The sequence below is a fragment of the Rhinolophus sinicus genome, chromosome 18 (assembly GCF_057876585.1).
Source record: "Rhinolophus sinicus isolate RSI-liver-muscle chromosome 18, RSI-T2T, whole genome shotgun sequence".
In the NCBI taxonomy this organism is placed as follows: Eukaryota; Metazoa; Chordata; class Mammalia; order Chiroptera; family Rhinolophidae; genus Rhinolophus; species Rhinolophus sinicus.
This window is the reverse complement of record NC_142518.1, coordinates 105,359,174-105,386,096: the sequence shown is the minus strand read 5'-3', so window position 1 is coordinate 105,386,096 and position 26,923 is coordinate 105,359,174. Positions and strand designations below refer to the sequence as shown.

The window sequence follows — 26,923 nt, the reverse complement described above, 5'->3', positions numbered from 1 at the left end:
AACAAAATCTCTTTGTGTGTCTTAGTATCTCAGACTATGTTTTCTGCTCTGTGGAGATGTCTGCTTTCAGGTATGATGGAATGCTATATCCTCTGGCTCTTTACAGGGTCTAGACGTGAATGGCCTATTTGTGAATAGTGCTTCTGTGTCCCTTCTAGAGTTACCGTAAAAAATATTGCCCACAGTGCTTCTTGGTGTTTCTTGCACAGAGACCACATGATGTCATCAGACTTTTTCTGCAGAAACAAAGCTTGTTTCTGTAGACTAACGTGTGTGCTTTCTTCAGACAATGACTCAAGGAACGATCCACCATGTCTCCCTTTCTGGGACTTTCATTGCCAGGGATCTTGGTACCCAATTCAGTGCCAAACTGTAGTCAATGACTCAACTCAGCTGCCTGGTAGAATTTTCTCTTTCTGCTGACTTTAAATAGTTCCTGTTCCATTTAATACCCTGATTGTCCAGATTTGCATTTTTTAAAGATTTCTAACCTGTCTCAAATGTTTTGGGCAGTAGTCCAAATACTGAATCCTGAAAGAATAAAAATGTGAACCACAATTGTTAACAAACTCAGAAGGAAATGTTCCAGTTCTTATTACCATATCTACACAGAGATGGACCATATTATCACCAAACTTTCATTCACTGTAAAAACTCCTAAGTCTTAAGCCCTAAACTGCAAATAATAATAATAATAATAATGTTTATGTGCCACAGAGTATTGTATGTAAATGCTTTTCTGAGTTGAATTCCCCAGCTAGAATGTGAACCTGGTGAAGACATGTCATATGTGTATTCCCAGCATCTGCCATGTAGACTCAAAGGGAAAAAAGCATTTCCTGCACATAGGCCACCTGGCTAAGTGGTGGTCTCAGGAGCTTAAGTAACTTTCCTCAGATTACAGAGCTAGGAAATAGCAGAGGTGGAACTAGAACCAAGTGCTGTATGATTCCAGAGTGTGTGCCCTCATTATACCAGTATTTCCCAAAGTGAAGTAACACATGTAAAATTGGTGAGGCATGAGATTTTTGAGGGTGGTCCACGTAGGAACCTTTAAATTTTTAAAGGTATGCATTTATTTTCATGCTTGTCAAAATATAATTAGCATAGAACACCTCTGATGTCATGGATATTATGAACTAAGATGAAACACAATTTATTCAAGTAAAAAATGTGGGTAAATTACAAAAACATTAAGTAAACAATGATATGGTTGGTATAAGGGACATGGTAAGTAGCCTGTAGGTGTCCTAGAAATGACTGATGTCTGGGAAACGGTATGTTACACCCTGCTGCTTAACTGCCATCTCATTCTGGTTGACACATTTATCATATAACATATTTATCCTGTGATACGACATATTTAATCTAAGATCTGTTGAGCCTCCCCTACATGCCAGGCATTTAAGGTACTGAGAGTACAAAGATTAATAGGTGTGTTGCTTCCCCTCATTAAGCCTTCAGTAAGCACCTCAAACATACTTGAAACCAGCCACACCTATGGTGAATGGGTTTTATTTTTTTTCATATCTGCAATCTACGAACAGTCCTGTCCGTTGATTCCAACCATGTATTTTAAAATTGTTTCCATTTTAAGTGTGGCTCATCCTCGATTGTGAGGCAATTTCTTTCTTCACTTTACCATAGCAATTTTGATGTAAGTTAATTTAGCTGTGCCAGTCATGCAATCAAAGGTCAATTAACAGCTCTGATTAAATGGGGTGTTGCCTCTTTGCATTTGCGATTCTGCTTGAAACACCAAGATGCCAGAGACCCAGATATTAGGTGAATCTGTGCCCTATAAATAGAAAAGATAATAAGGTACTTCGGCTTTCTGCTAGTAAAACTTTATGTTAGGGTCTTGGTGACTAAAATTATAGGCATTTAGAATGTCTAGAAGGGAAAAAAAACCTTATTATGGCAAAATAGCACAGAGTTTGCCTCTCTGTAATAGTTATGAGTTTTTCTCCTCGCTTAAAATAACACGATTTTCTGAGCTTATAATACCTGCTGGAAATTAAAAGGAGCACTGCATTTTGCAGCTCATTAAGTGTTGATTACGTAAGTATTTCTGGGTGAAGCATCATTTGAATTTTCTTCCAAAAGCAAAACCGATAGTTTTTCCTCCATCTTTTTTGTTATTTTCTCAATTATGTTTTTGTAAAGCACATAATTACTCTTAGTTATTCTCATGAGCATTTATTTTCATATCTAGTAACAATCTTAGGTCTTCAAAAAGTTCTGCCAAAGAAGTAACAGAGAAATTGTGGGGACAGAGCCAGGAGTGCAGTTTCCAGGCTCTCGGCCTCACGTGGAAAGGTGCTGGCTCAGGTAGTAAATGGCCATCAACTGTGATTGGATGGCCATCAGCTGTAACCAGTGAGCCATTGGCCACTAATATAACTGCCGTGGCTACGCTAGCAGAAAAGAGGGGCTAGCCAGAAGATGGTGGCTAAGCTAGCAAGAGTGGACTGCAGTTAGCATGGAGGGCTGCGAATTGTGTGGCTCCTGCCTCCTGTGTCTCCAACCCAGCCGCCAGCGAAAATATAGTGGTATGACTCCCTTATCTATGTCTCTGTGGGTTTTCCTTTTTGGCCTCACCATATACTGTGCTCTTATGTGGGGAGCAGGACTAGAGACCCTGCCTGATGCCCTGCGTGACAGAAATCTATGTGCTGTTAGCTGAAATTAGCACGTATGAATATTTTAGTTGATTTTTCTATAGCTAGTTTTCATTATCACCACATTATTTTCTCTATCATGTCTTAATCTAAAGATGTATTAACATGAATTAATTTCGTTTTAGCTGGAGAACAATTTAAACAAGGCTATAGCTCTCTTAGTGATATCTCCAGATAGAAAGTGATGGAGGAATGATGAGACAGACCTGTGATGGCTGAATCTTGGGCTAAACACCAATTACTCCCACAGCTGCCCCAGAAGATTAGATATTTAGGACTGGAGGAGGTGGAGCGAGAGGGATTAGTATTTCAAACAAAGTAATGTAGTTTAACTAACCTAGGTATATCAGTTTGGGTCTAATCAAGAGACAGACACCACACTGAATTTGGAACTGAGAGGTAATAAATTGGTAACTTGCACACTGGATTTTGGCTTTCACCAGTTTTGTGGAGCTTGGTCCCTCTACTTCTCCCCTCACCCCGCCCCCCCCACTGTATTTTGAATACAGCAGCCCAGATGAACCTGTTAATAGGGAGATTAACAGGGAAATTAGTTCATGTCACTCCTTTTTGCAAAAACTTCTAGTGGCTCCCATCTGACTCAGAGAAAAGCTAACATCCTTAAATCTATCAACAATTGGTGCCCCTCCCCCCTTTACCTCTTCTTCTATAGCTCTCTCTCTCTCTCTCATGTACCACCTCAGCCACACGGTCCTTGCTGTTCCTCAGACATGCCTCAAACCTTGGCACTGGGTGTTCCCTCTCCCTAAAGTGCTTGCTCCTTCACTTCTTTTACTCAAATGCCACCTGCTTGTGAGGACTTTTCTCAGGAGCTATCTCATGTTGCAGCTTGCACTTAACCCTTCCTATCCCTCTGGTATGCTTGTTTTGTTCTACTCCACACTTGGACTTCTATATAGCCATAATCAGCCATGCCAGGGTTATACTAGTACTGATTTTGCAGGAATATTGTAAATATTATATAGATAATCTAATTAGAAATTATAATATAAAAGATTATATATGTACACACACACACACATATATAGTGCATAGAGCACTCAAGAAATATCAGCTACATATCGCCAACAAGCCCTAGGAAGGATGACTTGTGAAAAACTGTGTGATCTTTTTGACAACCCCTATTTGCCTAGATTGAAGGCACGCTTAATCCGATGCTGAAAGCTGGCCAAGTGGCCACTTTGTCCCATACTCATCTATACACTCTTGAGAACTTCACCTACTGATGTCAAGAAGAGGAAAGTAAAGACAAACATAAGGAAAAATATACCAAGGGAAATAAAGAATATAGCCCTCTGACTAGACGTTGCCAAAGAGGACACACCAACAGGAGTTGGCCAAGGGTATACACGTAATATCGTTATGTTCTAACTACAGGGCTTGGCAGAAGAGTGTAAATACTAAGTCTGACAATACCGTATTTTGATCAGCCATTGGCGATGTGGTACCCAAGTGCAGGCCCACACATCATGCCTCCTCTTATGTCTAGTCCACCCTGATTTGGTTTTTGCACCATCTCCATCCCTCCTCATTAGAAATTTTAGACATTTTGTCATTTATTTATTTCTCTCTCTCTCTATTATTTATTTATTTTACTGATTTAACCCACCCAGCCAATTCTATTTTTTTTCAATTACAGTTGACATAAAATATTATTTTATATTAGTTTCAGGTGTACAACATACTGGTTAGACATTTATATAATTTATGAAGTGATCCCCCTGACTAGTCTAGTACCCACCTGGCACCACACATAGTTATTATCATATTATTGACTATATTCCCTATGCTGTACTTTACATCCCCCTGACTATTTTGTAACTACCAGTTTGTACTTCTTAATCCCTTCACCTTTTTCACCTAGCCTTCCAAACCCTGTCCCATCTGGTAATCATCAGTTTGTTCTCTGAATCTATGAGTCTGTTTCTGTTTTCTTTATTCATTTATTTTGTTCTTTAGATTCTACATATAAGTGAGATCATGTGGTATTTGTCTTTCTCTCTCTGACTTATTTCACTTAGCATAATACCCTCTAGGTCCATCCATGTTGTTGCAAATGGTAAGATTAAGATTTCATTTCCTTTTTATGGCCGAGTAATATTCTATTATGTATATGCACCACATCTTCTTTATCCAATTGTCTATTGATGGGCATTTCAGTTGCTTCCATATCATGGCTATTGTAAATAATGCTGCAGTGAACATAGGGGTGCATATTGAATTAGTGTTTTGGATTTCCTTGGATAAATACCCAGGAGTGGAATTGCTGGGTCATAAGTTAGTTCTATTTTTAATTTTTTGGGGAACCTCCAAACCATTTTCAATAGTGCTGCACCAATTTGCAATCCCACCAACATTGCACAAAGTTCCCTTTACTCCATATCCTCGCCAACACTTGTTGTTTGTTGATTTATTGATGATAGTCATTCTTACTGGGGTGAGGTGATATCTCACTGTGGTTTTTATTTGCATTTCTCTAATGGTTAGTGATGTTGAGCATTTTTTCATATGTCTATTTGCCATTTGTATGTCCTCTTTGGAGAAATGTCTCTTCAGGTCCTCTGCCCATTTAATTGGATTGTTAGTTTTTTCAGTGTTGAGTTGTATGTGTTCTTTATAAATTTTGAATATTAACCCCTTATCAGATGTATCATTGGCAAATATCTTCTCCTATTCAGTAGGTTGTTTTTCATTTTGTTGATCATTTCCTATGCTGAGAAAAAACTTTTTAGTTTGATGTAGTCCCATTTGTTTAGTTTTCCTTTTGTTTCCCTTCCTGAGGAGATATAACAGAAAAAGCACTACTAAGAGCAATGTCAGAGAGTTTACTGCCTATGTTTTCATCTAGGAGTTTTATTGTTTCAGATCTTACATTTAAGTCTTAATCCATTTTGAGTTTATTCTTGGATATGGTATAAGAGGGTGCTCGAGTTTCTTTTCTTTTCTTTTTTTTTTTTTGCATGTATCTGTCCAGTTTTGCCAACACCATTTATTGAATAGGCTGTCTTTACCCCACTGTATGTTCTTGCCTCCTTTGTCATGGATTAAATGAACACATAGGCATGGGTTTATTTTGGGGCTCCCTATTCTGTTCCATTGATATGTTTGTCTGTTTTCATGCCAATACCATAGGGTGTTTTGATTACTGTATCTTTGTGGTGTAGTTTGAAATGAGGGAGCATGATACCTCCAGCTTTGTTCTTCTTTCTCAAGATCGCTACGCCTATTCAGGGCTGTTTATGGTTCCATATACATTTTAGGATTGTTTGCTCTACTTCTTTGAAAAATGCCATTGGTATTTTGGTAGGTATTACAATGAGTCTATAGATTGCTTTGGGCAGTATGGACATTTTAATGATGGTAATTCTTCCTATCCATGATCATGGTATATGCTTCCATTTATTTATATCTTCTTCAATTTCTTATAATTTTCTGAGTACAGAAAATTACTTGCCTCCATTTCATTTACTTCTTTTTCTGGAGTTTTCTCCTATTCTTTCATTTCGGACATGTTTCTTTCTTTCCTCATTTGGCTACCTTACTGTGCTCATTTCTATGTATTAGGTAAATCTCCTATGTCTCTTAGTCTTTGCCGGGTAGCGTTATGTAGTAGGTGTCCTATAGGCACAGTCTCCCTGGTCACCTGCATTGGTGTTCCTGGAGTGTCCCTTGTGAGGGTTGCTTGTGCCCTCCTGTTGTAGTTGAGTCTTGATTGCTGTTGGCATGTGAGGATTGGAAACATTCACAGAATATCAGCTGCTATGTGGAAGCTGACCCCACAGAGCGGGATTCACCCTAGTGTGCTTGTGTGCCTGTTGAGACCTCCATTTTGGTGTGTTGTTTGTGAAGCTAATTGGGTAGTTCTCTTTTGTGGTCTGAAGCCAGCCTCCAGGTGTCTTGGTTCTGGGTTCTCTTGGAAGGAGCTCCAGTGCAGGTTAAGGTCAGCTGCTGCCTGTGACTGGCCCAGGACTATCTGGTAGCAGGTACAAAGTTTTCTGTAGTTGGTCACTTACTCTGCTGGACCTGGAGGCACATGCAAGAGGCCACACTGTGATCCAAGGCCGGCTGCCACCAGTACTGGGCCTGGAGCATCTCAGCACAAGGCCCAGGGCATCCTGAGGCCTGATGCCACCTCCTGGCTGCCTATAAGCTTAAGCCACTAAAAGAGCCTCAGATGGTATGTGAGTTGGGTGAGGAGGGGTCCCAGGTAGTCAACAGTGTGGGGTGAGTGGTGTTCACCAAGTTAATGCAGATTCATGTTTGGTACCAACACTGCACCTGGGGTCCCTTGTAAATGTCTCAGAGAGCACCAAAGCCAGCCACTGTCTGCTCCATGCCCACAGCCCCCTGAGAGTTGTCCAGAATAGACTGCAGCACAGGTTGGTTCTGGTTGCCCACCATTGAAATTGTCTCCAGTGGTACACAAATTGGTGAGCCTGGGGCCATGTGGCAAAATGCTCAGGGTACACCGAGGCCAGTCACCATCTGCCTTAGGCCTGCAGACTCCTGAAAGTTGTCCAAGAAAGACTGCAGCATGGGTTGGGGCTAGTTGCCTGCCACCAAAAGTGCGTCAGGTAGCACATAAGCCAAAGCTGGCTCTTTGCTGCTAAAAGAGCCACCTATAATGTGTGGGGCGGAGCTGGTTGCCAAAAGTGCCTCTGATGGTCTGCAAGTTGGGCGGCGTTGGGTCCCAGGTGGCATGAGCAGAGTTTACCAGGCCATTGCAGTTTCAAATTTGGCTGTGTGGGGGAGGGCTCAACACAGGAAAGATGGCCCCTGCTTATAGGCTACATGGGAGAAATGGTGGCTCTCCCTCTAGCCCTCACCCTGAGGCCACACACTCAGTCTTTCCCTGTATAGCTCTGGTGCCTCTTGAGTTGCCATCCCTCCGTTGCAGCCCAGGGTGAGTGCCTGTGAGTGAGTCATTCTGTGTGCAGGCCCCTTAAGAGGACGTCTGGTTTTCCAGCAACCTTCTGTCTCTTCCAGAATATCAGAATCCCTGCTGATTATCCCCAGCCAGATGTTGTAGGAACTTTTCTTCCTGCTCCCTGAACCCTGAATTGGGGAGCCCGGTGTAGAGCTGGGACCACTCACTCCTCAAGGGGACCTCTGCTGCAGAGATATCCCTCCCGATTTTCAAACTCCACATGTGGGGATGGGGCCAGCCAATTTCATGTATCCACCCCTCTTACTAGTCTCAACGTGGTCTCTTCTTTATATCCTTAGTTATAACAGTTCTGTTCAGCTAGTCTTCAGCTGGTTCTCCAGGTTGATTGTTCTATAATTTGGTTGTAATTTTGATGTGGTAACGGGAGGCAGCAAGCATAGCATTTTCCTACTCCACCATCTTGTCTAGAACTTAGACAAGTCTCTTTTTCATAAATTCCGTTTGTATTATTTGGTTGAAGAGACTGTTCTCTGAGCCCTGACATAAGCGGGTGTTCTGGCTGACAGTCCAGAGTTTGTACAGAAAAAAATCTGTGGGAAACGTCACATAATTGATCTCATTCGTTAGGTATGTTAGGCCCTGCCTGGCTCTGGTCTCTGCATGCCTTTTCTCCCACAGCTAAAATGTCTTAGGCATTTTAGAACCCTCCCTCCTTCTCTGCTTCGTCCTCTTTTCATTTCCAAGATCAGGGTTGCTTGCTTGTGTTACCTCCATTTTATTTCCACTTCTCCAGTTCATGCCTCAGCACTTCTCAACTATTGTAATAGCATCCTAACTGGTCTTCTCATCGCTCTAATAAACATTCACACTGCTGCCACTCATTCTGATTCTGGCATCGTGAATTGAGAATTTACTATATTTCATACATTGCTTTAGGTAGTTCACCTTTATCGTTCATTTAATTCTGTCAACAACATTTTGAGCACAGGACTGGTGATAATTCACATTATTAATGCAGAAGCAAGTCCAGAGAGGTTAAATGACTTACTCTAGGTCTTTCTGCTAAACAGTGGCAAGGTTAAGTCTCGTGATTTTGGTACCACTTCATATTTGCCTCATATATCTTCCTATAATACAGATCCCTTTGCAAAATGTTATTTTTAGATCTAGGCATTCAAAGATCTTCACAGTCTAACCCTATCCTACCTCTTAATCTTTATCTACCATCTAATAGCCCCTGACAATTCATGCTCCAAGTTAACTAGTTGACTTCTTTCCTCCCAATATTCTAGGGACACAATGCCCCTATAACTTTGCATGTGCTTTCTCTCTGCCTGAAGTACACATTCCTCTTTCTTAGTCTATCAAAAATTCTGTAATTTTCAGATTCAGGTTAATTGCTACTTCCTTCATGAAACCTTCCCCAATGCCTCTTGGGCAGTATTCATGCTATTTCCCTCTATGTTCCCACAACCCTGAATTTTTTTCCAATATAGTATTTTTTAAACTCTGCCATCTATTACAGTTGTTAATATATTTGTCTCCTCCCTCCAGACAAAAAGTTCCTTCTGGGCAGGGACTATGTCTGATTTATCACTCAATTTTTAACACCTAGCGTAGTGCCTGGTACATCCAATTTTATGAAAAAGGTCTGTTGAATGTGAAATGAATATTGGACTTCTCCAAGGGAACAGTAGCTCTAAGTTATCAGGCTAATCCCCACCGCTGTAATTAGCGTATGTAACCAGGCCCCTTCAGTCCGAGTTAGGAGTCTATCATTCCCAAGATATTCTGTGGACTTTGAGCATTGTATTCTAATTATCTGTTTATGTATCTGCCTTCCCTGTAAGGCTGCCTGAAATACAGGAGACATGTGTGAAGCCCAATGACTGTGACTCCATGAATGGGTTTTAAGTGAATAAATGAAGGCAGAATGGACCTATGTAGTGTCTTGTATTCTATGTGTGCTGACGGATAAGCTTCTTCTCAGTGATGCCCATCTGATGATAAACTATTTGAGTCAGTCCCCAATAAATCACTGTGTGATTGGCAGAAAAATGGGCAAATCAATTGTTATCTAGGGGAAATGGACAACTACGGAACAGTTTGACCATAACAGTGATCAGAATAACTAGACCTTTGTTGCTGCTGTTTCCCACATAGACCTAGTTTAAAACAAATGGACTGGATATTTGGGCAGCATAGGAACATCTATGGACAAGATAATCGTAAAAATGAATATCTATCTACTCCCCATCCGCTATTAAGAGAAGTGTATCTGTTTTATCTAATTTTCCATTTCAACAATATCAAATTCTGATGGTCCAGTTCAACAAAACTCAACAGGAGATTTGATATTTCACAAAAATAAGTACATGGAAAGAGACTCAGCAGAACTGAACAATGTCATAAAGGATAGCCTGTGACATTATCCACATAATGCCTTGACCTTAGTTATTCCGTCTCTTGATTGAAAAATACAAAACATTTGCATGCATAGATCCTTTAACAATATATTTTTTTTCTTTTCTGACATCAAGCCACCTGGCCTGAGATTTTGTAAACCAGGTGACTGTTTGATTCTCACAAGCATGACATTTTTATGAACATAATAACACAAAAATATGTATCAGTGCCAAGGTATCTTTAATATTTTTCTATCAAACTGTGACCTTTTCTATTCAAATATCTGAATCTTTCTTCCTTATGTTCACAAAACCCACTGAAAAGTTCAAATGATATAATCTGAAATGTAAAGGTGTGTTTAGTAAAATTGGTTAAACCCAGATGTTTATTCGGAGATGCAACAGTTAGATAGATCTGCTGATTGACAATGGAGCTTCGAGTTTCTGGGTTAGTTTATGTGAATTACCTTCCAGATGAGCGAGGCCACAGGACAGATCAAATATGTTCACAAAGAAGAATGTTAAGAAGAGTCAGAAGAGATCCTCTGTGGGGCCAGATTATAGTTCATAGGATATTTAGAGAACATTTGCTGTTTCTCGGGAGTGGACAAAAAGTGTTAAAGGTACCTGGATGGTATACATAGCTTGTGAGGGTATTCTCAGAATGTCCACTGTATCTCTTTCTGTAAGTCCTTTGAAACGTCTGAGCATATCTAATTCAAGTCCCGTATTCCCCCTGTATTATCTCCAACTGTGGCACAAGTAACTGGGGAAACAATGCAAAATAGGAATGCTATATCAGGACAGGTGTCTTTCCCTCTTCTTCAGTGTGCAACCTACAGAAGTCCTATAGGAAGGGACTAAGTGATACTATTATAATAAAGGGTAAAAGTAACCAGTTTCTTTCCTTAAATTGAAAAGAGCTCTTCCCCTTCCTTCATGGCAAACTCCTCACCTATTAGAACCAAGCCCAAATAGCCTCCATTGTGAAAGCTTTTGCTAACCTCTCTGGTAATAGTTATACATATCTTTAGGGTGCCTTCTCTATGCCAAGCAATATGTGAAGCAGAGATGAAAGGACAAGACCTTCACTCTCAAGGATCTTACAGTGCAGAAAGGAAGATAGACATATGAACCTAAAGGCCAAAATATTACAGTGAGTTGCTGCTCTAATGGAAATATCTACAGAACGTAATAGTAAAAAAAAAGTGCATTAGTCTGCCTGGGAGAATTACAGAAGACTTTTCTGGGAGTATAAAACTAATTCTTGATTTCACTTAAGCCAACAAAAATCATTTTTACAAGATATCAAAAGATATATTAAGGATTCCAAGAAGAGAGAATTGTTCTTAGAATTGAAATACTTGAAGGATTCTTATTTATTGTTTCTCATCTCTACTGTTTTTGAAGAGTTGACTTCAGTCTCCCTCCCTCCCTCTCTTTCTCCTTCTGACTCTCAAGCAGCTATCACTAATTCAATATATCCATAGTAAAATATGGCTATTTGAATTTACAGTCTCATTTAGAGAGTGCCTCCTGAGAAAAGAAAATCCGACTGGCCCTACTAAGGTCAATGTGTAGCCCTAATTCAGTATGCTGTAACTAGGTGTCAGGGTCATGAACAGAAACATAATTGGTGGTCCACAAGCCCCTGGATAATAAGAAGAGTTCCCAGGGAAAAGTGTTTGGACTAACACCAATAGGTAATCATTACACATACCATTTGCAAAGAAATTCCGTTAGCTCATTATGACCGAAACATAGGTATGATGTGGGGAGAGGGTCAGAAGATGAGATATAATGCTAGGCAGGGGCAAAATTTTGAGGACTTTGAATTTGGACTTTATCTTCTAAAGTCATATGAGAGGCTTTGCAAGGGGACAAAAATATATGACATTACTGATTAAAATAGAGAAAACTGGGGAAGCAACAGTTTGAAAAATATTATATATTATTATATATAACTATATTGTATATAATTTTATATATGATATATTGGATATGCTCTTGTCTATTGTATGTTATTATATATTATTAGCACTATTGAACTTAAGGTACTTATAACAAAGTGGAGCTGCTGCAGAAGAGCTAAGATTTATTGAACACTCACTGTGTACCAGGCTCTCTACTTTACATAGGCTATCTTATTTAATTCACACAAGTTCTCAGCCAGGTAATATCATTCCAACTCCATTTTACAGATGAGGTACATAGAGATTAACTTGCCCAGGGTCACACACATAGTAGAGCCAGAATTTTTACCAACAGTCTGATTGCAGTCTGTGTACTTACCCCTTATTGTCTATGGCTTCTCAATGCAGAAACTTATACAAGGTCTGACAATTAAGTTTGCAAACTTGCTACAACGATGTTGCTAACCTTTTTTGATATCTGAGGGATTATTCATTATGAATTTGTACCAACTGGATAAACAGTTCACCAAGTTTACTGTTTGGAAGTGCTGAAAAGGCTGCATGAAAAAGTTAGACGACCTGAACTTTTCGCCAACAATTCATGGCTCTTGCATCACGACAATGCACCAGCTCACACGGCACTGTCTGTGGGGGAGTTTTTAGCCAGTAAACAAGTCACTGTATTGGAACACCTTCCCTACTCACCTGATCTGGCCCCTAATGACTTCTTTCTTTACCCAAAGATAAAGGAGACATTGTAATGAAGATATTTTGATGACATTCAGGACATCAAGGGTAATATGATGACAACTCTGATGGCCATTCCAGAAAAAGAGTTCCAAAATTGCTCTGAAGGGTGGGCTAGGCACTGGCGTCGGTGACAGCTTCCAAAGGGGAGTACTTCCAAGGTGACCGTAGTGATATTCAGCAATGAGGTATGTAGCACTTTTTCTAGGATGAGTTCATGAACTTAACTGCCTGACCTCGTATATGCTAGTCTGAAGCTCAGGAACAGAAGTTATCTTTAGTATCACACTTATTACTTTAAACTGTCTATCTGTCTTCTTCCTTAGACTATGAACTCCTTAAGATTAGAGATGGAGTCTTATTTCCATATCTAATGACTAACTTAGGACCTGGTAAAGAGATGAGATGATGCATTTTGTGGTTATACTAGTCTCCCTAAGATTCTACTTCTAGTCTTTTCCATGCCTCCTTGAATTTAGCCATGGCCATATCACTTTGGCCAATGAAAACTAAGCAGAAGTGATCCATTTCACTTCTTTGTGGAATCATTTTAGAGTCTCCATGTGATTCTCCGTGTTCTCTTCCTATTCTGTGGCAAACCCCGAAATCTCATGTTAGTATGGAGGAATTATAAGATAGCAGAGCCTCTGTCAGCCTGAGTTCCTGAGTGACTACATGGAACAGAGGTCTAGCCCTTCACCCCTGCCAAAATGTATTGGACATATAGCTTGAAGGAGAAATCAACCTTTGTTGATTGAATCTATAGTTTTTGGAGGTTGTCTGTTCCTGTAGCACAACCTGGTTCATTCTGTCTAGTATAGTGAGTAATTGTTGTTGGTTAATAATTACTATCTCTCCATCATATCTACTTCCCATTCCCCATATCAACAAGGCCAGAATCCTTATCTTTTAGACCAGTCAATTTTGTAAACAGTGTTGATGAGATGTTGGAAGCAGTCTGAAAAGCCTATTGTTTATCTATAATCTGAGGAAGCAGGACTGTATTTTCCCTTTACAAATATCTTAATAATGACTTCAGTAGTCTGAATTTTTGGAATTCCTCATACCTCAGGCCACTATTTGTGTGCCAGGCACTGTCCGAGGTTCTGGGGCTACATCAGTGAACAAAACAAAAAAACCTCTTCTGGAGTTTACCTTTCAGATGGAGAGACAAACAAAATGAGTATACTATACAGTACATTAGAAGGTGTTAAATAACCTGGAGAAAAGTAAAGGAGGAAAGAGGGATAGCAGGACTGAGGGGTTACAATTTTAAATAGGATGGTCAAGGAATGCTCCACTGAGAAAAAGGCAAGACAGAGCCACGTGAATATCTTTGGGAAGGTTCCAGGCAAAGGTAATTCAATAGAGAAGTGACTGAGGCAGAAGTGAGTTTGGTATTTTTGAATGACAATGTGAAGACGGGTAGTCAGAAAGATCAAGGGGATGGGGCAATTCATGAAGGGACTTATAGGCCATTCGGAGGACCTTGCCTGTTACCCTAAATGAGATGGAAAACTATCACAGAGTAACTCAGTTAATACCTACCTTGCTTCTGAATTTTACGTTCAGTGACTACATGGAGCAGAGATATACCCCTTTTTGTAGGGCTATAGGACATATTTATTAGAAGTTCAAACAGCAAAGTGCATTTGTGAGGAAACAGAGTTTGAGGGACACCGTGAAAGTATCCCTGCCTTAGCTAGATCTCCGTTCCCTTCCCAATCGCTCTTCTTTTTCTTAGCACTTCCTTTGTAATAGCAGTTACTTGTTATCCCTCACTCCCACACGCCTTATCTCTTTTGTACCATGGGAATAATCTCGTAAGTCCCTCGACCTGCCTCTTCTACTACTCAACCCTCTATTTCACAGGACTGGAAAAATGAACTTCCTCAGTTACTGTTCACAGCCACTCACCCCAATTCAAAGTCATACATACCATCAACTAAAATTGGTACTTCCGCTGAACCATAAAAATGCATTCATCGTTGTCTGATGCCTAAGAAGGTTTGCCTTAGAACAGCGCTTTTTCAACTTGCTCTTTCAAATATTCCTAATGGCAGAAGAGAGGGATAGGGGCTGAGCCTAGAGCAATTCAGTTTAAGCATGAAATGTTTTAAAAGTCTCCTGCTTTATCATAAAATTTTATGCAAATCTTGCATTCTTATTCATTATACATCCTTATCAATTTTAACCTGAAATAAGGTTTTCCCTCGGGTTCTCAAGGGATATTGATTTTTCCAAGAAATACGTCCTGCAGATTGTTTACTACGTATCTTAGATAATCAGAAAAAAATGTACCTGGACTATTATCTTAGTTCTCCATTGAAACACATTTGCTATGATTTAATGTTATTTTTTAATATTTTTATAGTGGTCTGGCTAAGAAAAATCCATATGAAGAAAGCACCCGTGTCTTTGATCAAAGTGTACTCACAAAGTTTGTCAAAAATAGTGCTCAATATCATTTATACAATACATCTTAATCAAGTTTTTCCTGTGTCTTTGACAACTCTGCAGGAGCCCATATATCTCATTTTGTGAAGTAAGACCTTGGCACAGTGGTTCTCAAAGTGTGGCTGACCAGCATTGTGGGGACAGAGTCCCAGAGAGCAGTTTCCAGGCTCTCGGCATCGTGTGGAAATGTGCTGGCTCGGGTAGTAGATGGACGTCAGCTGTAATCAGTTAGCCATTAGCCACTAATATAACTGCTGTGGCTGCTTTGGTTGGTTGGTTGGTTAGTTGGTTGGCAGGCAGAGAAGCGGATGCAGATCGTGTGGCTCTTACTTCCTGAGTCTCGCTCGGCCACCAGTGAGACTGGGGTTCAGGAAGACTTCTTGTTGGGGTACTGGTGGATGTTTGCTTTTGTATCTCCAACCCAGCTGCCAGTGAGAATATAGTGGTACGACTCCCCTACCTATGGCTCCGTGGGTCTTCCTTTTTGGCCTTGCCATGTCCTGCATTCCTGTGGAGGAGCTGGAGCTGAGACCCTGCATGAGAAGCATCATCAACATCATTTGGGAACTTGTTAAGAATGCACATTCTCAGACTCCAGCCCAGACCTACTGAATCAGTAAGTCTGGGATTGGAACATGGCAATCTGTGTTTTGACAAGCCCTCCAGGTGATTCTGATACATGCTGAAGTTTCAGAACCACTGCTTCAGCAGATGCCTCAGGCCCTAGGAAAAATGATGGAAGCTGGCACAGTCAGCATCGTATCTTGTTTTTGTTCCTTTTTCAGCTGCCCAGTGCTCTTGTGTTTAGCTCTTCCCACCCCATCCCCATCCCCTCATACCACGTTCTCTTTTGCCCTACTCGTCTCCTTTCCTTTCCTAGAACACACCAAGCTCCTTCAGCCCCAGAGCCTTTACACTCACTGCTCCCTCTCCTTGCAGCACTGTTCCTCATGGCTTTCGAGTGATTGATACCATCTTGTCATTCATGTTTCAGCATATGTGACAGCTGTTCAGAGACACCATCTGCAGACAGCTCGTTTAAAGTAGCCAACCAGTCATTCCGTAATGTCATAGCCCTTATCACCATCTTCCACACTACAGATTTTTCGTTTATTGTCTGTCTTCCCTACTGGAATGAGAGCTCCATGTAGATAGGGACTTTTGTTTGTTTTGTTTACATTTCTATGCCCCACACCTAGAATATTGCTGGGTGCATCATAGTAGCTCAGCAAATGTTTGGTAAATAAAGAATTAGTTTTAAAAAAACCAGCTAGGAGTCAAGAGACTTGGAATTGATAAGAAAAACAGTTAGATAGTTTGAGTAATGTTGCCCACAATTTCTTCCAAATGAGTTTATGTCCAGAAGTGAGTTCGAACTGGAAGTCTGGACTCTCAGTTGGTCTCTGTTCCCATTCGCCGCACACGGATAGAAGATGAGGCCATGTGGCATTTGATTTTTAGACAATGTGACTCTTCTACTTAAGCCAAACTACTTATTCCAGTACTCAACCAAAGAAACATAGCTATGTTCCAACACTGGGGGGAATAAATGATTGTGTTGGACTTATTAAGAGGTGGTATATAGGTCTTCAAGACGATACCATCTTAAGAGATTTTAAAATGTGAGTCTGACTGTACTTGATTTTCACCTTAGACTGACTTTCTAACATTACATTGAGTAACATGTGACTTTTCTATAACTGTGCTCTATGATTCTTTCAAGTAACCTTAAAATTACATTTATGAGATCCCCTTTCTTTCTTCCTTCCTTCTTTCCCCCTTCTTTTCTTCCTTCTTTGTCAAAAAGCAATTAGGTAGCCTTGAATGTAACAAGAAAGCACTCTAGTGGTAGCTGAGGCCCATTCAAGGAGGACGTACAAGCTGTGCAGAGGCCTGGCAGGGTGGAGAGATTTCATATGTCTGGGGAGATAAAGCAAATGAGTAAATATATTAAGTAAATATTTTGAGAAAATAAGTAAATATTTTGAAGACAATGGAAGCCAGTTTTGTTTGTTTGTTTGTTACTATTTAAGAAGGGAGTACAAATATGTAAAGGAGTAAAGTAGACTGAGCCCTAAGATGTTGGGTGGAAATTAGAGGTATTGATGTGAACTCAGTATTCAATATATACAATGTAGAAATAAATATAGATGCAAATGTGTTTACATATATTTATATGTGATTATGTATATGTGTCTATGCATACCCCAACACGCATACATATACACACACATATTCCCCAACTCTGTCCATTGAGTAGGTCCTGGAAGCAGTGATATCCAGGTAGCAATAAGCACACATGATGTCCAGATATTGATTTCTAGGTACCACTCATTGTCCAATAAAAGGAGCCAGAGTGCCTTTGAGTAATGACTGCATCTCATCTAAGATTGGGATAAGAAAAGAACCAAAGGAACCTGGAACATTTTATTGCTCCCAAATAAGGAGTTCTGTAAGAATGATGAGGCTATGTCAAAAGGATACAAAAGCCAGTTTAAAGAGGTTCACACTAGCCAAATCCAGGACAGTTTTATTGAATACCAGGGATGCCAGAAAAATATATACAAGTGGACACGTTGGTCAACGTTGCTCAAGCAGTAGTTCACCATACTCAGAAATGTCTGGACGCTGATGGTAACCACTTTGAGCACCTCTTGTAATTGCAGAAATCAAATGTGACATGTATTCATCTTTTGTTATCGGTATATATTGAGTATTACAATTTTAATACAGTTTTAGTAATAATAGTAATAGATTATAACCCACTAAAAATCGTAATTCATGGATATATCCAGATATAAATAAATGACTACATAAATGGAGGGAAATAGGAAGCTCTGTTTTACAATAGAAGTTTAACTAATAAATGTCAAAGGAATGATCAAATATCACCATTTGGCAACCACCATAGAAATAAGTAATTCAGGTAAGAAGCAACAACAGATGCTAAAGCTAGTTGGTAAAAAAGGGGTGAGGGATAGAATTTTACATAGTTCCAAAATCTCCCTGCCCCCGAAATACTTATTCCTCGTGAAGAAGGAAAAAATGTTACTGCACAGAAGAAAAACAGGGTCGATACCATATTAATCAAGTGACCAAATTTAACACCACCTTAGGCTGCTAAATCAACATCATGTATGAGAACAGAATGAGAACATAGTATCACTTTTGTAATATGTCAGTTAAAATGCAGAGCTTGTATCAAATCATGAGGAACACTGGGGCAAACTCATAATGAAGGGCATTCTACAACTTGACATTTGTAATCTTTAAGAGTCAAAGTCATAAAAATCAAGGAAAGACCAAGGAGTGATTCCAGATGGAAAGAGACTGGAGGGATGTATGAATAGGGTGCAACTTGTGGTCCCGGATTAGATCCTTTTGCTGGAAAAGACATTATTGGGACAAATGGTAAAACTTAAGTGGGGTCTCTGGGAAAAGGATACAATAGTCCACCCTTTTCCGTGGCTTCTCTTTCCACAGTTTCAATTACCCGCAGCAACTGCAGTCTGAAAATATTAAATGGAAAATTCTACAAATAAACAATTCATAAGTTTTAAATTGCGTGCCATTCTGAGTCACATGTTGAAATCTCACACGGTCCAGTCATGTCAGGCCCATGACATGAACCATCCCTTTGTCCAGCATCTCTACTCTGTCTATGCGCCCCCCCCCCATTAGTCACTTAGTAGCTGTCTAGGTTATCAGATTGACTGTCAAGGTACTGCAGGGCTTGTGCTCAAGTGACCCTTCCTTTACTTCACAGTGGTCCCAAAGCGGGAAAATGGTGGTGCCGGCAATTGGGACATGCCAAAGAGAAGCTGGAAAGTGCTTGTTATATATCATCAAAAGGTCAATAGTAATGTAACGTTACATCACAATGCCCACGTCATTTACTTCCCTTCATCTCATCACAAAGACATTGTATCATCTCTTATCATCACAAGAAGGGTGAGTACAGTAAACTAACATATTTTGAGAGAGACCATACTCACATCACTTTTATTATAGTGTATTTTTATAATTGTTCTCTGTTGTTATGGGTTGTTGTTAATCTCTTACTGTACCTACTTTAGAAATTAAACTTTATCATAGATATGTATGTATGGAAAAAACTTAGTATATATAAGGTTCAGTACTATTGCTGTTTCAGGCACAAACTAGGGGTCTTGGAATGTATCCCTTGAGGAAAGGGGAGGACTACTGTATACGGGAATTCTTTGTAAACTTTTCTTGCTACTTTTATGTAGGTTTGGCATTGTTTAAAATGCAAAGTTTTTTAAAGGCACCAAAATAATAAAGTAAGTCCATATAAGAAACTGCTTAATTTTGATTTAGATTCAGGTATCACTTTTTGAGCATCTACTGTGTGCAAGCCATTATGCTAATTATGATGACTAACATTCCAGAAGTATTTATTAAGGGCTAATATGTGCTACATCAGAGTGGTCATAGGGCTAAACTCCTTTGTTTCCCCTCTTTCAGAGAATTTAGTTCAGTGCTACCTTGTGTCCAATATCTGAAAACAGTTGTTTCATTTATTTTGTCCCACTTACTTGTTGTCTACTGTATGAAGGCAAGTATGGTACTATTTATTCCATTATGGCCACAAACAGAAATTCTGTGTAATTTGATTTTCTACAATGATTTTGGAGAAATATTTGGCAGTTTCTCATAAAGTTAAACATATACTTAGCATTTGGTCCAGTCATTCCACTTGTAGATTTTTACCCTAGAGAAATGAAGGTATATGCCTATATTAAGATTTGTACACAAATGTTTGTAGCAGCTTTATTGTAGTAGCCCAAACCTGGAAACACCTAAAATGTCCATCAACAGAGGAATGCATAAAGAAATTGCGGTATATCCATATTCTGGAACAAAAAGGAATGAAGTACCGATACATGCAACAACATAGGTGAATCTCAGAACTATTATATTGGGTGAAAAAAGGCAGATACAAAAGGATATATGTAAAATTTATATGGAATTTAAAAACAAGCAAAGTTTATGGTGATGGAAGGAGAACTGGCTCTGGGTGGTGAACACACAATGGGATTTATAGATGATATATTACAGAATTGTACACCTGAAATCTATGTAATTTACTAACAATTGTCACCCCAATAAACTTAAAAAAAAAACACAAACACACAAGCAAAGCTAACCTATAGTGACAGAAAGTAAATCAATGGTTGCCTGGGGCAGGGGTAGGGAAAATGTGTCCAAAGGAGCAGGAGGGAACTTTGTGGCATCATGGAAATACTATTCCGTGTCTTGATTGTGGTGGTGATGACATGGGTGTATATATTTTGCAAAATATATTGAACTGGTCACCTAAAATGAATGTATTTTATTTTATGTAATTTGTACCTCAATAAAGTTGATTTACAAAGAAAAAAACAGCAGAGGAGACCTCCTAATAAGAACAAATAAAATCACTCTGCATAGACAACCATCTAATTTCGAATCTCAGTTTCAAGTATATTTGTTTAGCTCATACTACTCCCAGGGCGTTATGATAACCACAATAACAGCTACCATTAACTGAGTGTGTGCTGTGTGCAGGTACTGTGCGAATGCTTTCCATGGATTTGTTCTTTCAACAAACATTTATCAAGGTGCTACTACTGTGTTTCCCTGAAAATAAGACCTAGCCGGACCATCAGCTCGAATGCATCTTTTGGAGCAAAAATTAATATAAGACCCGGTCTTATGTTAGATAAGACCCAGTCTTAAATTACAGTAAAATAAGACTGGGTCTTATATTAATTTTTGTTCCAAAAGACACATTCAAGCTGATGGTCCGGCTAGCTCTTATTTTTGGGGAAACGGTATACTTATATCAGGCAAAATAGACTTTAAATCAAACCTGTAACAAGAGTGTGTGTGTGTATGTACATATACATATACATATACGTATACATATACGTATACATATACATATACATAGGTACTGGGAATACAGTGGACTCCTGTTTTCATGTACCTTACAACCTAATGCTGAAAGACAAACAACTTGTCAATGAAAAGGCAAGATGTGAAAACTTTAGTCTCAACTCCCAGCTTAGGATACTTTTAAAGTTAATATAAATACTTGTGCACATGTCAGTACACGCATGGGCACATATACGAGCCCTGACAATTATGTTTGTGAACTTGTTGCAACAATGTTGCTAACCTTTTTTGATATAAGAGGGATTATTCATTATGAATTTGTACCAACTGGACACACAGTTCACCAAGTTTACTATTTGGAAGTGCTGAAAAAGCTGCATGAAAAAGTGAAACGACTTGAACTTTTCACCAGTAATTCATGGTTCTTGCATCACGACAATGTACCAGGTCACATGGCACTGTCTGTGAGGGAGTCTTTAGCCAGTAAACAAATAACTGTATTGGAACACCCTCCCTACTCACCTGATCTGGCCCCCAATGACTTCTTTCTTTACCTGAAGAGAAAGGAAATATTGAAAGGAAGACATTTGGATGGCATTCAGGACATCAGGGGTAATATGACAACAGCTCTGACGGGCATTCCAGAAAAAGAGTTCCAAAGTTGCTTTGAAGGGTGGACTAGGCGCTGGCATCAGTGCATAGCTTCCCAAGGGGAGTACTTGGAAGGTGACCATAGTGATATTCAGCAATGAGGTAGGTAGCACTTTTTCTAGGATGAGTTCACAAACTTCATTGTCTGACCTCGTATGCACAAACATCTTCATAAATGTGAATGCTGATCTGGGCTGGCTGCTTTTGTTGCACACGCGCTGCAGTTGCTGGCCTAAGATGCTCCTGGTTACCCCCGCATGTCCACATGCAGAGTTGGCCAGGCCCTATCAATCACTGGCATGTGCCCTCTCAGAGCTTTCAGGCAAGTGTACTGTGTAGGCACAGCCATTACACCCACCTCCTTCACTGACTCCTTTTCCCCTCCCTGCCCCAACAAATTGTTTTTGCTACATGGAGCCAATACCTGTAGGCATTCTGTAGGACAAGAATAGCCTGGATCCCACTGTACTTGGGAAGACTCTTCATTGAATTTTATCCACTGAAATGTTATGGGGTGTCCATGGTGGCAGGCCGTGGAATGCAGAGTGAATGAAACCAAGTCCTTGTCCTGAAGAAGCCCATCAAGTGGAGAGTGCTTGAAGGTGAACGTCACAACCATCACCAACCTAATCACCACACTTTACCATCCGTGGAGAAACACGGTTGGGCCTCTTGATCTGTGTAGCAGAACAGACTAATCTGCTGAAGGGTTGTTAGTTCCATTCAGCATCAGTCTATCTGAGCTGAGAGAGCCCTCAAAGATCTTCCAGGCCAATGCTACTCAATATGTGGTCCGTGGTCTGGGGCTGGGTCTTAGACTGTTATCTGTCCACATTGTGCTAAGGGCAGAGCATGAAAGCAAGCATTTATGGGCTTTGAAAGCAATTTGAAAGTAGTTCAGCATTGCGATGACATCCCAGAGTGTCATTTAAAATTTTAAAGAAGTATCAGTCTATGATATATCGGAATAAAAATGTCTCTCACTGTAAATAGTTTGAGAAGCATAACTCCCTCATATCCCATCTGAGGAAAGTGAATTTCCACATGAGAAGTGACTTTCCCAAGGGCTCCTGGCTCAGAAAGGCAAATCAACATGTCCCAGTGTCACCCAAGATATAAGTGGTAGAACTGGGATTCCAACACAGGTCTATGCAGATCGAAGCTCTTATCCTCTACACATCTTGTCTCTGAATCCTCAAGCCATCCTGGGAGGCAGAGATGTTCATGAATCCCATTGTACAGTTAGAGAAACTAAAGCTCAACACAATGGCTTGCCTAAGGCCATACAGTTAATGAGTGATAGGATTGGGTTTCATTTATCTGCAGGCTCTAAAATCCACACATTTTCCCACTATGCTCCACTGCCCTACAATGTTCATCTGAGAAATGTGAGCAAGATAATAGAATATTGTTCCCTTGGTATTGAAGCATATCGGTTTCATGGGAAAGGTCATAGGCTGGGCAAGTTCGGATGTCTAATCTGGGACTCATGCCAAAGTCTGAGTCCCGTCTGGTTGGCACATACTTAGACTGGACGTATATCAATGTGTCACCAGTGTGGGCTATAGCTCATGTTGACTGTTTTATTCCTTTTCTGTAGCCAAGTCTCAATGGAATTCTCTAAGATTCTTCTGGACTCTCTCCATTCAGGCAGATGCCAGTGGTCTTCCCTTCATCTGGAATTATCTTTTCCATCTTGTCACCTGGCTAATGCCTATTCATCATTCAGCTACCAGCTGAAATTTTATTTCCTCAGATAAGCCTTCAGGCACCCCTAAGGAAGTCAGATCTCCCCAGTATGCACCCTCATTGCATACTAAAATCCTCAGTAGCATGCCACATAATTGTAAATAACTGATTATGTAATTCCTATTTTTAATTTCTCTTACTAGGATGTAAACTTTGAGAGAGCAGGGCTTTGTCTTGCTCACTCTTGCATCTCCAGTTCCTAGAACAGTGCCAGGCATGTAAGGTACTCAATTAAAAGCTTTGCTTTTGGGGGTGGCCGGATGGCTCAGTTGGTTAGAGCACGAGCTCTGAATAACAGGGTGCCCTCCACAACTAGATTGAAGGACACGACTTGGAGTTGATGGGCCCTGGAAAAACACACTGTTCCCCAATATTCCTAATTAAATGAAAAAAATAGGCTCTCATTTAAAAAAAAAAGTTTTGCTTTTGAAGAAAAAGAATGGACGCTTATGCAACCATGCCGGTTCTCTTCTCTGTGTTCCATCAGACTGGTTTTTCCTAAACTCACCTGAACATAAGAATCACCTGCAGTGCTTGCTCAAAATATAGATTATCAGGCAGAGAAGCCTGGGGATGGTCCAAAAATCTCAACTTGATTTTTTGCTAGCAGACTGGGTGATTCTTGTGGGCAGACAAGTTTGGGAAACACTGACTTTGAATATCTGTGCCTTATTTCTCAGTAGTTTTGACAATTGGATCTTTAGCTTTGTTAATCCTATTATTTAACCCAGTACTCAAGTACTAGTTGTCTAAATATCTTATACAGGAGGAGATGTTACAGGCAATGTTGAACTTGCAGTTCTGATCATAGCTTCTCTGCTCAGTTGCCTGGCATGGATGACCATTGATGTCAGAATGAAATAAAAAAAAAATCACCCCACCCTATCCTGGCATTGAGAGACTTGCAGGGTCTGACTCAAAGCTCCTTTCCTATTGCGCCCCTTCATGCCCTGTCCTTCAGATGCACTAAACCACCTGCTATTCCTCATACACACCCCACAGCAGAAATATTTTGATTTTAATTGTCCTATTTCTCTATGTTAGAATATCTTTTCCCCCATTTCTGTTCTCTTCAAATGATACTTTTCAGATCCAGTTCAATGCTGCTTCCTCCAAGCAGCCTTCTGTGGCTTCTTTTTCTTCTGACCACTCTTCCATGGCATACTTTGATGGCTCTTATCATATTCTACTTTGTATCATAGTTTTTTATGTCTGTATGCTATCACTCCTTTTAGACTGTGAGCAACTTGAGGGCCAGAGACCCATGCCCAGGTAATTTTGGTCTCTCCTGAAGCATGCACACAATGCTTTGCCCCCAGTAGCAACTGGGTATTAATTTAAGACATTTCCCCACCAACTCTCCAGCACCATTATGAAAATAGAAATCATCAGGTGTAGACTCAATTCTTCTGTTCTCTCCACCTTCCAACCTATCCAGGTCCTCAGCCATCTTTTCCTTTTGTCTTAGAAGATTAGAGATGCTTACTCCTTTCTAAGGTGAACCTCTCCACTAAATGATTTAAACATTTTGATAAACAAAGGAATGAATTGCAATTGACTAGGTTATTCCATGACTTTAAAAACCCAACAACAAGTATCAGTCGCTTAACACATCAAAAGTTTATTTGTCACTCAGGCCACATGCAAAACAGTACTCCTTGTGGTTACTCAATGTCCCCGGGTGATGGAGGCTTCATCTCAACATGCACTTCCCACATCACTGTAGCAGGGGGAGGAGAATATTGTAAATTATGTTCTGGTTCTTAAAATTTCTGCCCAGAAGTCTCTCTCTCTCTCTCTCTCTCTCTCTCTCTCTCTCTCTCTCTCTCTCTCTCTCTCTCACACACACACACACACACACACACACACACCATTTCTACTCATATCTCACATGCCAAAACAAGTCACATGGCCGTATCTAATTTAAAAGGAGACAAGAAAGCGTAAAACTGTCATTTGCCTGAAAGGAGGAGAAAACTGGTACATTTGTGGACATTCCTAATGATTACTGAAATATATGGATGGAACATATTTCAGTGACACTTTTCTAGCTTTCTTTTTAATTATTTTCCCCAACTCTCTCCTGGTTCAAGGGTACAGCTGCCTCTCCTTTCTTTGGCTCTCTGAGAGTATGCACACATTGGAGAAATGGTGGATTCATCTATGACTCTGGGTGGATGCAAGAAAATTCAGAGTAGACTGAGTCCTGCTTTGGTAGAGAGTCCAGACATGTTTTTCACAGTTAAGAGTCTGAGAGTCTGACTCTGTTATTTTAGAGGACACTTAATTACACTTAATAATTTGTAATTTAGTGCTTGATGTTCCATACAGATAACATCTGCTTCCTTCTAAATGATATATTTGGAAGGAGATTATAAAGAGCATCCAGGTGTGCTGATAACAAATCCTTTCGTTGTGGCAAGTGTTTAGGTTCGGTTCCTGACTCCATTTTCACTTGTTGATGCATGTTTGATAACGTCACTTAACCTTTCTCCACATCATCCCTCTGTCCCTCTGTCTGCACAAAGATGATCGTACTTGCTTTTACAGCTTTTGGGGAATTTCAGGGGAAAGGGCTAGGGAGTAACACAGCATTGGGAAAGAGACCTTACATGGAAAGGAGACTTCAGCTAACGTATTATATATGAGCATAATCTTAAACAGTTATGTCTTTTAAAAGGGTGTATTATGTAGAAGAAAAAGCTCCCATTTGGGATCAGAAAGATATAACTTTGAGTTCTATCTCTGTCACTTCCTAGCCCTGTAAACTTGGAAAAGGCACAGTCTCCTCTGAAAAATGGGACAGCGCTTACTTCATGGCACTGTTGTGATAAGTAAGAGAAAATACACAAGTCACCCACCGTAGCATCTGGCTTAGTAAGTAGTAAATAAAAGATCACTATTAAAATTAAAGAGCAGGCCAAGAGATGGGTCTTTTTAGGGGATTCAGCACCTCTCCAAGCTTCCTTTAATCCAGTGTCCATTTATGTTAAACATTCTGGGTTAAAACATTTTACTTTCATAACTTTTCCTGATAATTACAATATACACAGATACTGAGTTTCTCACCTATTTCTGAATTTATCGTGGTTAGCTGTATTGTTCTCTGAGTCAGTGAAACACATGGCTTCCAAAAGGGCTGTTAATATCTTGCAGAGTTACATAGATTCTAACAGAGAGAGATTACCATGCCCTTATCTTTCAATGTTTCAAAATCGGGACTCGAATACTTTCTGCTGTGATATTCATTATTAATGTGTAACAGTAGATTTGGAGTTCAAGTTATGAATATGTGAATTGCTATGGTGTCACAAATTATGGCTTTGCATACTGAATCACTTCTTATATTAAATATGAATAAAATGTAGCTAGAAAGATATATTTATGTAATAAATTGAGCAGAAAAAACAATACTGAAAGAAAAAAGCAACCATCATGAGGCTAGGAAATGTTTCTCTTAAAGTGCCTTGTTTCTTAGTAGCTACCGTATTATTTCTATCTATTTTTTTACTA

General features: G+C 39.8%; 1 long non-coding RNA gene across 3 annotated transcripts in view; it reads left to right on the top strand.

The window, feature by feature from the left end:
• Positions 1-26,923, top strand: part of LOC141569609 (uncharacterized) — a 135,591-nt gene that overhangs the window by 45,979 nt on the left and 62,689 nt on the right. For all 3 annotated transcript variants that reach the window (XR_016019907.1, XR_016019908.1, XR_016019906.1), the window contains exon 2: positions 18,879-19,063. This is a non-coding gene — a long non-coding RNA (uncharacterized LOC141569609). The remainder of the gene's footprint in view (positions 1-18,878; positions 19,064-26,923) is intronic.